General features: G+C 37.7%; 1 protein-coding gene and 1 pseudogene across 15 annotated transcripts in view; one reads left to right on the plus strand and one right to left on the minus strand.

Annotated features, from left to right (window-relative positions):
• Positions 1–16,846, minus strand: part of CHL1 (cell adhesion molecule L1 like) — a 200,902-nt gene that overhangs the window by 150,545 nt on the left and 33,511 nt on the right. For 12 of the 15 annotated variants that reach the window (XM_077128678.1, XM_077128665.1, XM_077128672.1 and 9 more), the window contains one exon: positions 11,451–11,529. The exons of the other annotated variants lie outside the window; for them this stretch is intronic. The gene's annotated coding sequence lies outside the window, so the exon portion shown is untranslated. The remainder of the gene's footprint in view (positions 1–11,450; positions 11,530–16,846) is intronic. 15 annotated transcript variants of the gene reach the window in all.
• Positions 2,728–3,448, plus strand: LOC143657804 (craniofacial development protein 1 pseudogene; annotated as a pseudogene).

A 16,846-nucleotide genomic window follows, 5' to 3' on the forward strand; every position in this document is an offset into this window, starting at 1 on the left:
TATTTGCCCCAAATAAAATGAAAACCATTAGTGCTTAGACTTTTTTCCAGTTTACAAATTAGTTTAGCATGCATATCTCTGCTACTTTTCAAACACATATGTGATCACCTGTGTCTGTGACCTAAAGGTCCCTGAATTCTAAGACCTACTTGAATGATCTTGAATTGTTACCCAATGTGGTATTCATATCACTTAAAATGTAAGCTTATAAAGCCTTTTATAGTCACATGAACTGCTAGGAAATCTCCCCTGTCATCTTTGACTCTTAGCAACTGAAACTCTAGCTTTTTTCAGTGGCTATGGAAAGAGATATTCTAACTATAGACAATTGATTGGTTATATAACAATTAATAGCTCAAAACATCCTTTTCCAAGAAAAATAATTGCTTTTTGAGACTATAATTATTGTGGGAAGCCAGTGAGAAGGTTAAGAAAGAAAAGACCAATGAATGGCATTCTGAAAGAGAAATTAATCTTTCAAGTCCTGAATTCAAACAAGATTTCATAGAGTAGAAATGGGCCCCAGAGGGCAGACTTATTGTAGCTAGAGAGGTGGGTAGGCAAATCCCAGTGTTTGGGCAGAAAGAGGAGTAGGAAAAATTGAAAATGGAATTCCAGCTTCTATGAATAGCCTGCAAGATCCTGCAAGATCTGTGCCTGCAGACATTTCAAGTCTCTCCCTATCCAGCTCACCGAGTTCCAGCCACAGTGGAACTCTTAGTGCTAAAACTACCTAGCCGTTTTTCAGCTCAGTCTTCTGAGCTCTCTTTCTTCCAACTCTGACAGGTCTCTTATCTCCTAAGAGAGTATTCATCACAGTCGGGGGCAGGCATCTTCAGAAGTCACCATATCAGTTTGGCTTCCCTGAGAAGCAAACTCGGGTTTCTTAAGGGAGGCTGTTGAGAGCTATGTCTGGGGAAGGGACAGGAAGGAAGCAGAATTGGGCAGAGGCAGAAGTTGAGGTCTGATAAGAGTATAAAAAAAAAAAAAGATCTAGACTTAACGAGAGGGGAGTTCTGCAGCAGGGATATTCTTTCCGGGGTGTCCTCAGTGGGGGTAGGGGTGCCGTGCCTTTATTCCTCCACATCAGGCATAAATGTGCGCCACGCTGCCCAGGGGCTGTGACCTTGGACAAGGGCGTACTCTCTTCAGCTGTGGCAATCCCTGACAGGGCTGACACCTGCGCACTTTCCGCCAGCGGGCTTCCAGGCAGCTGGGAGCGCAGCTGGTTCTCACAAAGCGACCTGGGCAGGGCATCACAGAGCCCGCCACCACAACCTCATCGCGTCCTCTCTCGGTTTTCTCACTTGAAAAACGGGAATAATATGACCCAAATGGTGTACAATGTCTAACCTGTTGACTGGCTCAAGTTCTCAATAAATGTTGAATTGGTTCTTTCCCTCCTCTGTTCAAGAGAGGGTATGGATGTAATTTTGATTAGGAAGCATTTTAAAAAGAAGACTATTTCTTTTCTCCCCTCATTTATTTATTCAACAAATATTTATTAAGTGCCTACTAGGTGGTAGGAGTTTTCACTAGCTAAGGATAGAGCACTGCAAATTCTTCTCTAGGTGGAGCTTACATTATAGCCACAAAGAGAAAGAAAATAACCACGTAAATGAATAAGCGATAAGATACTGTTAAGAAGAATAAATGTTAACTGAAGGATGAAGAAAATACGTTTCTTAAGATGTTATTATTTGATTTCACTAGGAGGTCACCATAGTCTAATTCAAACTAACTTAAGAAATGAGAATTTAGTGGCTCACAAAGAAAAACCATAGAAAAGGCAGAAGGAAAACTAGCTTCAAGGTCCACTGGAACCAGGAATAATACCCTTAAGGCTATCTTGCTAACTCTTGTCAGTTTTGCTTGTGTGCTCATTCTCTGAAATTCTGTTACTCCAGCTTGAGTTTACTATATCCCCAATGAAGGTCTCTAAATGACCAAAGTTGCATTACCTGTCTCAGCTTCTAAAACCATGGAACTATGGGAGTATGATTAGCTCACAGTGAGAAATGTACCCACTCCTGGGGCCATGAAAGTAAAATTAATGTTAAAAATAACAGTGGGCCCTTACCATGTATAAAATATATTACAGTTATATAATTGTATCTATTAAAAATAAACTCTGTAAGTTAGATACTATTATCTATACTTTACAGATGAGATCCCTAAGGCTCAAAGAGATTAAATAACTTGCAAAAGCACACATTATTAGTAAGTACTGAAGGTTAGACTCAAGTCCACATCAATTAGATTTCTAAAGCACATGCTCATAACCAAGAGACAATTAGGCCCTCCTAATGTTGATTACTGTATAGTCATACTATAGTAACTATAGTTATTTTATTACCTTAATTAATCCATGCTAATTGGTCTCCCACCCAATATGAAGGTGTGATAATTATACATTCACATATGAAAACATATTCATCTAGATGCCAGTCAAATGGGAACTATTATATGAAGGATAATTGAAGGGAAAATCAATGTGAAATGCCATTTTAATGCTATACTCATTAAGGTCAACCAATGATTTACCAATTCAACCTGTTGTAATTCATCTCAGTGACTTGCTTCTCTGGGAGATCAGTGGGGCATGTGAAATACATGCTGGTCTTATTAGTCAAGAGATATGAAATCTTATTCTCATTCAATAAATATGTAGTTGGCCTTGAATAAGTCAAAATCTCTGTTTTCTTACTTGTAATTTGGGGCTTTGCCATGGGGCATGTGGCTGCCGTGGTTCTGTGGGTCAGGAAGCAGCAACATGGGGAATTCAACTATGAAGATTTCCCCACTACTGACTTTGGGTAAAGAGGATAGCAAAGATGATGTAAAATAAATGAGTGAAGGAATAGGAAGTGGCAGTGAAGAGCAGTCATAGAAAACCAAAGAGAAAGCAAGGTGGCCTCTTATTAGAAGACGAAGAAGAGGAGGAGTCCAAGGCAGAACGTGGAGGAAGTAGCAGCCAGGAGAAAGACACAGTTGCAGCAAAAAAAAGGCATTGGGTCAGAGGATGCAAGAAGAAAGGAGGAGGATGAACTCTGGGCCAGCGTCCTCAATGACACGGGACCAAAATCAAAAGTGCTTCCAACTGCATAAGTTAAGAGAGGAGAAGAGACTGAAGAGATGAGTTCAAGTAAATTGTTGGTCAGCGCAGAAGAGCTAGAGAAACCTAAAGACATAGAAAAAGTTAAAATCACCAAGGTATTTGATTTTGCTGGTGAGGAAGTCGGGGTGACTAAGGAAGTGGCTGCTGCATCCAAAGAAGCCAAATCCTTCTTCAAGCAAAAACAAGAAGGAGAAACTTCAGGCTAATGTCTCTTCAGTGCCATCCTCATCCCCTGCAAGGTCAGGAATCGTGCAACCATCACCACAATCATTTTTATCATCTCCCAAAGAAACCCTGGATCACTATGGCCCACTCCAAGCAGGATGGTAGTGTGAGATGCTTAAGGGCTCCATTCCCTCAACAGAAGCGCTGAACAACCAACAAGAGCTGGCAGAAACATCATTCTAAAAACTTCAGAAAGTCATTAAATGACTGCAAGAACAGGATGTGCAGAATCAAGAAAAGTGCCATGCAAAAGCAGTAGAATCTCATACCACTCAGGCTAGCCCCTTTCTCCATCCCACTTACCAACTTGACTTGGACCCAACCCCTCCCAGCGCTGATCGCTTGGCCTGGATCCAGAGGGAGCAGAGCAGCCCTCATGCACATACTGGAGCATGTTTGTCTGGCCCAGTTTGTCTGGGGGTGGCCTGAGAGACTCACTGTCCCAGAATTTATCACACATATAGAGAACAGCTAAAGAGCTCTCCTACAGAATGCTGTGGGAAACCATTCAAGTCATGCTGCCTGTGGCAAAGGATTGCTAGCTGTAGGACATAACAGTGCAGTGTTGGAGCCCTTAGAAAACTGTTCCTCAGGGAAGAAGAGAAATTTGGAACCCTGTAAACTATAAATTCCTAGGGCCACACATGCAAGCCCATGACAAGATGCTAGAGCAGAAAGGAGACCATATGCTTTGGCCTAGAGCTACTCTCTAAATTCATTGTATTGATAAGCCCTGAAGGAAAACCCTGGCACAGGTCAATCTGCAAAGACTGGAAAAGGTATTTTTTTTGTTTTTTTGTTAGCTCCCAGCATTCCAGGAAAGCTCTGTCATAACACTAGCTGGATAGAAGCTTAAGGGACAGATGCCTCAGAGTCTAAATTCCAGTGATAACACAGACCAAATATCAAAATGTCCAGGTTTCAACAAAAGGTTACAAAACAATAAACAATAAAAACAACAAAAACAGGAGGTGATAGTTCAGGCAAAGGAGAAAATTAAAGCATTAGAAATCGTCAGTAAGGAGGACCAGATCTGGGACATATTAGACAAAGACTTCTTAAAAAAAATTGTCCTAAATAAAGAAAATTATGGATGAAAAACTAAAGGAAAGTGATAGGTGAACACAAAGAAAACAGCAATAGAGATAATGGAAATTATGAAAAGGAACCAAATAGAGCTGGAGGCTGCAGGGACAGAAATTAAAATTTCCCCAGCAACAGCAAATTGGAGCTGGCAGAATAAAGAATCAAATAAGAAGATGAGAATATCAAAATGAATCAGTCTGAGAAGCAGAGGGAAAAAAAAAAAAAGGAAAAAAGTGAACAGAGCCTGAGCAGCCTGTCTGCAAACTGTCTTTCAAAAATGAAGGAGATTCGGATTTTTTCTCTTTTCTTTTTCTTGAAGTAATGAAAATGTTATAAAATTGATGTGAGATGAATGCACAAGTTTGTGAACATACTGTGAGTCACTGATTGTACACTTTGGATGATTATATGTTATGTGAAGATATCTCAATAAAATTGCATTTAAAAAATGAAAACAAAAAAGCTCAGTTTGGAAACGCTTAGACTTTTATCACACACAATATCAAGGAAACATTTTACAATACCAAATTAAAAAAAAATGATACCTGGATTCTTTCTTCTATCTGTGGCACTAACAGAGACCGATGTTTAACATAAATACAGTCAAGAACAAACTTTTGAAAGCCAAATATTTGGTAATTTAAGTGAAGCATAAACAGAGTCAAAAAATAAAATGCTACAATCAAATCAAATATTTATATATTTAAATAAATAAGTAACAGGGGGTAAAATAAGTCATTTTTCCTTTCCTAGGATTAGAAGTGTTATAAAATTTTAGTTTTGCCCCAAGAATCACACACATATTCTTCTATATTTTTAACAGCAGCGGGAAGAACAACAATAAAAAGCACTGTTTTCTGATGGTCTTCACTGATGACACAGGGGTTGAAAATCTTGGCCATTAGGCTGGTTTCTTGTTTGATTTTATAGTCCTTGGATTTCAATTTCCAACTCAGCTTGATATTTTTAGTTGGAAAACTAAATTCATTTTAAAGAGGACTGTAAAGATGTGACAACAGCAAAGAGAATGATTTGAGGAACCAGCCATAATGGGAAATTAAATGTCCCACTGGAACACTTAAAGGCTTTTTAGTAGAAGAAATAAATGCTACAAAAGTGAGTCTAAGGTAATAGAAACTTTTAAAATGTGGATTCAAGAAATGTAAGTAAAGTTGCTAAAAGTGGAAATGTGCTTCTTTTCCTAATATCTACTTACTTAAAATAATACTTTCCCTAACCTGCAAAGTACAATTCCCATGACATGTGGACTGCAATTTCCAGCTTTAGATTTGGTTAGAAAATCTAAACAAAATCTAATGGAAAATTAGAAGAGGAAGGAATCTTAGAGATCTTTTAATTCAATACCCCCTGCTTTACAGGAGCATGAAGCTGAAACTCAGAGGTGAAATGATTTGCCTAACAGCAGACTGCCAACCAGGACCAGACCCAAGCGTACCATAGGGGTGATGATGATGGTGATGAAGATAATGACGATTGTTTCCGGTGTGCTAAAGCTGCCAGAATGCAATGTAACAGAAACGGATCAGCTTCTACCAAGGGGATTTATTAGAACACAAATTTACAGTTCTCAGGCCGTGAAGATGTCCACATTAAGGCATCAATAAGAGGATACATTGACTCAAGGAAAGCCAATCCTGTCCAGGGTTTCTGTCAGCTGGGAAGTCACATGGCTGGCATCTCCTGGTCCTTCGCTCGTGGGCTGCACTGCTTTCAGTTTCTGATTCCAGTGGCTTTCTCTCTAAGCATCTGTGGGTCCTCACTTAGCTTCTCCAGGGCAGACTCTGGGTTTCATTTCTTAGCTTAGCAGCTCCAAACATCTGTGTCTTGGTGTCATCTCTCTGCCCTCTGTGTTGGATCTCCAAGCATCTCTAAATGTATATGTCAGCTCTTTTAAGGACTCCAGTGAGCTAAATAAGACCCATTTTGAATGGGTGGGGCCACATTTCTATGGAAATAATATAAGCAAAAGATCCCACCCACAATTAGATGGGTCTTATCTCCACAGAAACAGCCTAATCAATAGATCCCACCCACAATAAGAATGCACCCATGGGATTGGATTAAAAGAGCTGGCTTTTCTGGGGTGCATCACAGCTTCAGACCAGTACAATGACAATGATGGTGGCAGTAGTGGTGGTTAACATTAACTGAGATGATTTTATGAGCTAAGGATTATGCTCTCCATTTTTACAGATCAGGAGTTTAAGGTTCAGAGAGGCTAACTAATTTGTCCGAAGTCCTCAGCTGAGAACTCATCACATTAAGCCTGCCGCTCACCCCTTCCTTACAACACTAAAATTCATTCTCCTAATCAGTCAATTATCCATAGAGCTTTCCTCTTCCATATCACTGAACTGATATCCCACACCCCTAAAAAGAGTCCAGCCCCCCAAAATGAAAGCATGTCAGTGAAGTTCTCTAATCAAACGGATCCTTCTTGCCTTCCCTTCTTATCTAGCTTACTTCCCATCACTGATGTGACATTAAGTCTTCAGAGAAACCTTTACTGACCCACACAAGTCAAATTCCTATTTCACTCTCTTTTCTAGCACTTATCAGAGCTGGAATTTTACATTTGTTTGAGTGATGATTTAATTAATATTTTTAACCATAATAGATTAGAATAAGTTTCATGAAGCCAGGAACTGTGTCTGTTTTTGTTCACTTGTATCCTCAGCACAGTGACTCTTAATAATTGTGGTAGTTTGGAGCAGTATATACCCCAGAAAAATAAGTTCTTAAATCTAATCTATCCTTGTGGGTGTAAACCCATTGTAAGTAGGATCTTTTGATGACGCTACTTCAGTTAAGGTGTTACCCACCTCATCAGGATGGGTCCTAATCCCTATTATTAGAGTCGTTTAGAAATCGAATGAATACAGCGAGGGGGGGCGGGGTGGGGGGGCAGGGAAGCAAAAAGCTGAAATCAGCAAACCCAGGGAAAAAAGGATGAGATCAGCAGACCTACTGTGTGCCCTGCCACATAGCAGAGGAGCCAAGGATTGTTGGCAGCTGGTCTTCAGAAGAAAGCATCACCTTGATGATGCCTTCATTTGAACATTTTCCTGGACTGTAACTGTAAGCATATAAATTCCCATTGCTTAGGCTGAACCACTTCATATATTGCTTAAAGTAACCTAGGAAACTAAAACAATAGTCATGCAAAAATAGTGGTTGAGTGAAATTAATTAATGAATTAAAAAAATACATACCACAAAATAATAAAACAGCCTTTCATTAGACAATTGCAAAGATGTTGGAGAAGACTTGTTTTATTTAACTGTCATCTACACGTGATGCAGGTTTAAAATACTATAAAACATAATGTATCAGTGACAGGAGAATATGGTGTTTAGGAATATTTGTACACAGATAAAGAAATGGCTATACTCACAATATGTACTGAGACAACAAAGATCGCATCAGGTTTGATATAGCTGGTTAGGTATAAATTAACAATTAGCATGTTAGTGTGAACTGAAACCTCTGACCCAAATTAAATTCAACAGACAATAGCTTCTCTCCCATCAAATTATTTAACTGCTGTTTGCAGTTGTGAATAGAATCTGAATATAGACATTGAAAGGTTAGAAAAAAGGGAAGCAACTGCCACTAAAAGCTCTGCCTACTGTCTGTTTACAAATGAGTTACTTAAGCCAACGGAACTAGCTCCTTACTATTTTGAAAGTAGAATTTAAATATTCTAAAAATAAAAAAAAAACAAGAGTCATTTTTATTTTTCTAACAGGATACACTGTCCTTAACAAAGGGAGATTATACTGCACAGGATTCTTAGCAAGCTTTGATTTATTTCTTCCTCTTCCCTTCTTTCTCTCTGCTCTTCTCTTGCATGGTGGTGGAAAGTTTCGGTATACATGAAGGCACATCTTTGATCTCTTTGCATATGGCTTCCTTCCATTTCAGGATCATTTATGATAGGCTAAATCAGTATTTGATCAGAGGCTTTTATTTACTTCTTAATTCCCTCCTTCATGACCACACTCTGAGATGTGTCTGCTCCCACTGCCCTCCCCAGTTCACTGGGTGATAGTAGTGATGTATTTCCTTGGTTTGCTCCCTTTCCAGAGCCTCAAATATTTGCACAGGCGTGCAGCCCAATAAAACCTGCTCTTTAGGGGAGATGCCGATGACTTGTGTCAACGTTATACATGGTGTTTTTCGCCAACGTGGATTGCCTTAGGGCAAAAATGGCATTTTGCTCAGGAAACACAATTTTCTCCTTTCATTGGATTTTACTCAAAGTCATTTGTTTGGGTACGCTACATATTTTCACAAACACCTTATTTGTTCAGTCATGTGGCTGCTTGAATAATCACTTTAAATATCAATTTCTAAAGTGTCTGTTTATTAAAAGAATAAACCCACCAGGTTTTGATGGGTTCAGTGTCTCTTTGTCTTTAATATTTAATTGTCATTTTACTTTAGTCTTTTATCTGCATTGAAAAAGCAACTATTTTCCTTCTGATAAAATGATTCTGCCTTTTGAATTTTCAAGAAAAGAAAAAAATAAGAAAATGGTCAGATACACTGAAACCACATCTAGTAAAATCTTAAATACCTATAGACTGACAATAACGATGAAAACCTGCAAAAGGATCATAGACCAAGGCTGAAAAATATAATTCTACACACAGTGCTCATTCTAAAATCTTCTGATTTTAAAATGCATATTTCCCTAGTGACTTAAAATCTACCTGTAGCATTTTAACAACATATTTGTATATCTCAGCTTCCCTTCCAAGTCCTTACTGAATTTTCATGTCTTGGATATCTCACTTATTTGTGTATGTGATTTGAGTAAAAGTAACTTCAATAAGGCTGCAGTTGAAATAAATGTACTTTTGGCACCTCAAAACTAAAATTATGTATGCAAATTGGAGATGATCCAAAGAACAGCCAAGAGAATGATTGAGGGAATGGAGTGCTTGGCTAAGGAAGAAATGCAAGGTTTTTGAATGTCCCCAAAGTGGGTAAACAACAATAAAAGAACCTAGCCCATAAATATTTAAAAGGCGTAAACATCAAATATGAATAGGAATGATTAATTCTGGGACAAGGGCATGGAGCTAGGCCTGATATACTCATATTATAAGAAAGAAATGTTACTTATGCAAAATATTCTAGCATCTGATGGAATCTTATATGGCCTCTGGATGCCCCATCATAAGAGATGCTGAAAAACTACACTTAATTATTCAATGGAAGGCAACTTCTTCCTGAGATCAGTTTTATGTGGCCTGCACTTAGCATTTGTCCAGCATTTTCACTTTGCATAATGCTCATTTGATAGTACCTCACAATTTTATTTCCTAATTATCCTGAAGAGAATTAGTCATTGCCCACTGTCAAAGATAAAGCCAGGACCCACTTGGCCAAGAGGGGATATCTGAGAACTGATATTAAGGGAATATTAAAACTCAAAAGTATCCAAGTTAAAGAGTGACTGGAAACTTTGCCAAAAAGATTAAAGGGACCAATCCAGGAATTTCAGAACATGGAATGTTTGAGTTAGCAGGAGAATTTTTCCCTTCCACTCTTCCTTATTTTTATTCTTCCTTTTTCCCCCCAACATTTAGAAAAATTCTAGTAGCTCTGTGTTCAGAGGTAATGATACAAATATAAATTTGACCCGGACTTTCCCTCAAAGATACGTTTGAGAGACAAAAGGGTAAAGAAGTAATTGAATTGAGGTTAGGGCCTGTAAACAGAGCTAAGAGGGCAAGGCAGGGTCAGCCAAACTAGTTGTGTTTGTGCAATGTGTGCAGCACATTATACTGACAGCATTTCAGACAGGAGGGGTTGTTCCTTCCACCTTGTTCTCGCCAGAGTACAGAAGCCAAATCCTGGTGTAACTAAGAGTAAGGATGGTCTCTGACAATAGACTTGGATATGATTGGAAAATTAATCAACACCTTTATGGAAACTTCACAGATCAGCAAGGGAAGGCAGCTACAATCTTCTCTGACTTGAAAGCACTTTACTGAGACTGAGGTGAAAATACTACTCTCTCTTAACTTCTGTCAGGGCGTGTAGCCTTGTCTTCGATATATAAAAAAAAAAACCATCCCAATCCATAAATCAGTGGAAGGAGCAGCATGTAAGATAAGCACCATCAATCAGTCTCAGCGTGTGAATCAAGTGACCCCTATTTTTAACACAGCACATAGTTTATTGTGACCTTCTGCTACTGAGATGCAGTCTCTCTCATTCAAGTACTTCGACCTTCGGTTGAATTGTATAGATAATATCACATTTGGATAAATTACACATAGATATGGCAATGATCAAAACTTAGAGTAAACCTACATTAATCTGATGTATACAAACTGAACATTATACAATTTCCAGCACTCAGTGTAGATTGTCCTCTGAACAAGCCCAGAGGGAAATCTCCAAAAGAAGGGTTCCCAAAAGAAAATTAAGGATTGAGTGTGTGTGTATGTTCTAGGAATCATAATATTTCCTGGAAGCTGTATAGTTAAATTCCTCAAGCACCAGAATGAAAACTGATGGAAAATAACTTCAGAAAATGAAATAATGATTTTATCAAGAAGAACACAAATAACAAATATAATTCAATAAAATGAAAGCAGAAACAAAACAAAATGTTATGTGTGAGCTATGATTTTTGCAGATTACCATCCATTTTCACGATGACAAAAGACACAGTTATTAATACATCATCATGCCACAATCACAATTAAGGTTCTTCATGGTAGCATAATATCTTTTTAAAAATTTAATACCTTGGACATTGCATTGAATCCTTTAATGGAACTCAAGAAAAAGCATACACATATATACACACTATTTTCTATTTGATTCACATTCTACTCTAGACCTCTAATGAATACAGAAGTTCTGTGGCAACCCCTTTATCCCGAGTCATTCCCTCTGGTGACATTCTTCTACCACACACTGCAATAATTACAGACACTGAAAAAAGCATGAAGCAGCCGATTAAGGAAAATATTCTTACCAGTAAATTAAGTTCCCCTTAGTTCCATAAGATGTGTTTGCAATATTAACACAGGATCATTGTTTGCAGTTTATGGCACCTAGAGATAGATTTAAAAGTTGGAATTTTAGAAATAACGTGCATCTCAGGAGCCCCATTCAAATTAATTTTTATCTTTTCCTGGCTTAACAAAATTGATTTAATTTTTCTTACTTACCACTGTCCCCAAATTTTCCAAACAAATAGTTAAACAATAGCATTGTTTTATTGCTATAAAAAACATCCTGTGCATTTCTAACCACAAATGACAGACGCAGAGAGGGCAGGCATATAGAAAGCAGCAATGTAATTACATTTCTCATTAGAAGTATTATTGACCTGTCTTCTCTCACAACTTCAAGTATTTTTCAATAAGTCACAATTTTTAGGCATTTCTACTTGGCAATCCTCCATGAATTGCTTTACATGCTAGCCACTTGCTTTTGCCTGATGCTGTGACCAATCTGTCAAAATAAAACAAGATGGACTGAGAGTTTGAGAGCTCTATCAGGAGGCTCTCTCTAAAATCAGACCTCTATGAATTATAGAGTTAACATAAGTCTTCAATTCAAGAGGCCATTTCGCACCAAGGTGTGTGCTCTTGTCAAGCCTACTATTTTTTAAAAATCAACATGTGAAATGAAGGAAGTGTTTCAACTAATATATGCAATCCTTTTATTGTGAAATTCCAGATGATTCAAAGGTTGGATCTCTCAAAGACTGCTGATAAGCTTGCTTTCAATTATTCTCCCATGCACATTTCTTGAAAAGCTCAGATTTTCTGTGGGGCCTAAGGAAGGCCAAAATGAATGAAAGACTTTTTGCATGCCCCTTGTCATAATTTAATGAACTTCATTCAGAAGTACTAAATTTCATTTAACAATTACTAATTCATTCTGGTAGAGATTACTAATCACAGAGATTTATATAACTACAATAATTTGGCCCTAAAAAAAGAAGGATGGCTACAATATTCAAGTAACCCACTTTCTTTCTGTTCATCATTTGACAATCTCTTTGGCCTTATCCCAAAAATTGTTGCTAGGACGTTATAACAGATTGTAATGTCTCAAGAGAGAACCTCATATCAATATACCGATAAGAACAATTGTACTCTGGCAAGTATAAGAATAGTCCCCACTGCCCTCCAATTGACCAAGTGACACACTGCACAGACTGTCCCTTTATACTTTTGTTTAGTAATCTCATTTAAATCCCATTAGGCCTACTTCTGAACACTGTTATTATTTGCATTATCATCACAACCAGAAATGTTTATGGACAACTAACAATGCAGAAAATAGCATTTAATATGGCTTTTAACCACGGGGCTTGCGGTACCCAGCACTCGAATATAATCGTGTTTATCAGCTTCCGGAGGCTAATATAAATTGTTTGCCTAAGTAAAGGAATATAAAAATGGCCATATTTTTGTTGTGCCCAGCATCTTATGTGTGTTGCAATATCTCAGTGGAGAGAAGAAAAATGAAATATTTGCACATGTCGATTCCAGATGAGATGTGCTGACTACCCCCTCAAGTTAAGTGATGCAATTTACCAAGCCTAAGTTAAAAGATGCAATATAGAATGCCCTTTATTTATCCCAGTGAAGTAGACTGTCATAAAACTGGGTGTATTCTACAGCTGAGGAAACACTGTATTGTTTCAATATTAAATCTAAAAAAGCCATCCATGACATGCAGTTATTGCAGGCGGCTCCTCCCAATGGGTTCTGCTTTCTGTCAATGTCACCCCAACAGCAGACATCAGGTCTGTGCTGGATTTTCCACACCCTCACCCAGGGTTTTCTAGGTGGTTGTTTGGTGTTAAGCTTGGGGACTGGAGCTGCTGATCAAACTTATTTGCATGCTCACAGTGGCAGCAAATGCCTGCTGAGCTCTCATCTGTTTCGTTCAACTTTGGTTGAGAAGGCACTCACATTAATCACGGATATAATCTCTTTGCTACTAATCTAATCATTGGCACTCTCTATGTGTGTGTGTGTGTGTGTGCGTGTTTACTAGTTGGTGTGTATGAAGGACTGTCTCTGTATTATTAGGTTCTTTTCATCCCTACATGGTGCAGGTACAGAAATTCAAAAAAGGAGGTACAAAATGATCCCTGAAAATATAGCCAGTGATAGTAAAAGATATGTTGATACACACACACACACACACACACACACACATATACGTATACGTATACGTATACATATTAGTTATCTCATTCTTTTTAATTCCCAGGTTTTTCTTTCTGTTTTCTCACAGTAAAAATTGGCATACTAGTATATATATATATATATGTGTATGTGTGTGTGTGTGTGTGTAATTTAATATATTTATGCATTGGAGGGACATGCTCAAACATCATAGTAAGGATGGATACACACACACACACACACACACACACAGAGTTGATAGCCACTGCTGTAGTCTAAGTATCGCTCTTACTTTTGTTATATTAGAAGTATATATAAGCCTTTGAATTTGTTTTATCTAGAAGACTTTACCTTCTCCTTTCCCCTAGAGGAGAAACTAATCTCTTATTTTCTATTTTTAGTGAAAAGTTGCTTTCCTTAAAAGTCCCTAAGTTTGTTCTACTTAAGGGAAAGACACATAAATATACTTATGAAATTTAAAGGGAAATGTGATAGTAATAGTGAAAGGAAAATTTGAAGAACTTAGAACCATGTAAAGGCAAAATGGTATTGGGCTCTTATTGGCTGTTGACTTTTATGGAAAAAAAAACATAACTGAAAGAAAATACAATGTAGGCACATCAAACTAATTAAATTAAACTATAAGCACTTGAAGGGGTCTGAGCAGAGAAAGAAAGTACCTTAGAGGGAGGAACAGAATTTGTTCAAGGGCAAGAGGTAGTAAAATTTAGATGATGGTAATCCAATAAGTGAACAAATGCCCCATGTCCAGTGTAAATGGGAGCTCCAGATAAGCAGAACTCAGGTCTACTGTGCCTTCCCTAACCCTAGCAACTTGGTGCTCGAGTTTATCTAGAATTGGAAAGTAGTATTTTTCACATAATATGACCTCTAAAAGCAAATCTATGACCTCATCAGGTGCTCAACAAAAGAAATGGTGATCTTTTCCAATGCTAGAGGAAAAGTTGATTGCACAAGAGTTATCGAGAGAAATGAAAAAAGAGTCATTTTTCAACACGGTACCTTTCCAAAATATTTTAAAGATGACCTTCTCCTTAATCAAGGGCTTTACAATAAATCATATATAAATTGCAACTCCAATCTAGGCAAAGCTATCTGATGATCAAACAGGCTTCTCATAAATATTCCTGCTAGGTTTTAGTCTTTATTTAATATATTGAATCTTGAGTTTCATAAGGGGATATCTTTACTATTGCTGTAATCTCAGTGCTATTACCTGGTGCCATAAGAAAGATTTAGAAATACATTTTGGATGAATGAATGAATGAATACATGAAAGCAACATATCTCTAATAATAGCGGTGCTCCTTCAAGTTCCCTAAACTTGACTATCACAGGCTTGAATGTCATTCTCTGATTGAGGAGGAGGGAGTATAGCATAGTTAGTGTGTCTAGCAAAAGGGATATTGTAACATAGGGTAAAAGGAGACAGACCTGGGCTGTAAATATGGCCAGTATGCACTTATACCTCCAGGCAATCTTAGGCCAGTTATGTAAACTTTCTGAGCTCTATCTAAATAAGATAAATAAGGGATAATAGTATCTACCTTGAAGGATGGGTTTTAGGAATAGGACCAACATGTACAACGTGCTCAGCACAGGACCGGGACCTACAGGGTGCTCAGTGACAGTAGCTGCTCTCCTTATCTGTCCAGTGAGCAACAGCATCCCCATCATCTTCCCCAGGCAGTCACTGACATCAGGAGAACATGTCTCCAGTTTCTGCTTAAAAGGCCCTCACTCGAACTTAGCTAATAGGAGGGTACCACGTGTAACTCCAGATGGTCAACATGTGAATCCTGGCAGCTGCTGTGTAAGCCACAGGCTGTGTGGGCAGCTACACGCCTTATTCACACAAGACAGAAAACGATTTCTTAACAATACACTTTATGCAAGCTTGTGAATTCCTCAAGGCCAGGAGTAAAACTGTCTCATTAATTTTTGCCTTCATAGTACTCAAGCCCAGTGGCTGTCAAATCTCAAATATTGGTTGCCTGATAAATGTGTATTAAATGAAAATGCATATTGTATAGGGGGAATCAAGAGTAGCCATCTCTTCATTTTTCCTTTTCTTTTAAAAATACCCTTACTCTCAATTGATCTTTGGACACTGGCTATTTTCTAGGGATTTAAAAAATAAACTGAGAGCATCCCAGCTTCTAGTAAATATTTTGGTCAATATTCTTAAGAAGTTGGGATTGACAATGCCTCTTTTTCAATCATTGATTAACATTTGCTTGGCAGGAATGAGCACTTAAGTCACATTCTAAAGATCCATACCCTGAAAATGTGTGCCAAGATGTTCAAAAAAATTTATCAAATGAATAGAACATCTCTTTAAAAAGGAAACATTAAATGATGCTTATACTATTCCCTAGAAGGTAAGCCAGCAGCACAGTAAAAATGATCACAAAAATAGAAATTCTTCAATATACCGAGCATAAAATGATGCGCAATCAAATAAATCCCAGAAAACTATATAAATAATAAATGCTTCTTTAGAAATTATTTACAGGAAAAACTTGATACAAGCATTATGAAGATGTTGAATTTGTTCCTGAGAATACTTCAAGCAACAGGACTCTGAAACAAAACAGGTCCCATTTCTGATCACCAGTTTTAGCATTTGCTTAGATAAAACAATATCTGACCTGCTATTACGTTTCATATGTGAATTTTTTTCTAATATCAATGAAGACACGCTATATGCTAGAGATGGTGCTGTCATTTACACATTATCTCAAAAAATATTCACTAGTCCCCTCTAAGTGAGGTATAGTGGACCCTAATTTTATAGAAGATGAAATGAATTCCAACAGGTTAAGGAGCACGTACAAAGTCACAATGATAATGAGTGGCAGAGCCGGGTAAGATATGAACTCAGTCCATACAACTACAGAGTTTATGTCTTGATGTATGCCAGACTGCCTTCTTTAGTGATCATTTGTAAAAAGTACTTGCAGTTTCTTTTAGAAAACCTCTCCATAATAATTATTTCTCTGGCTCCTACTATGTTTTGTTTTTTAGAAAAAGAAATGCTTGCAATTGCTTTCAGGGGGCTAATAGCTTAATATGGGAAAATCAGCAAAGAATATTTCAGGGCCAGTAAGAAGACCTAGTTTTATTCCTAGCTCTGTTGCAAACATTGTCCAGTCACAGAAAGTTTCTTAACTAGTTTGAGTCTTAATATCCTCACTCA

Source organism: Tamandua tetradactyla, chromosome 15, assembly GCF_023851605.1.
Source record: "Tamandua tetradactyla isolate mTamTet1 chromosome 15, mTamTet1.pri, whole genome shotgun sequence".
Taxonomy (NCBI): Eukaryota; Metazoa; Chordata; class Mammalia; order Pilosa; family Myrmecophagidae; genus Tamandua; species Tamandua tetradactyla.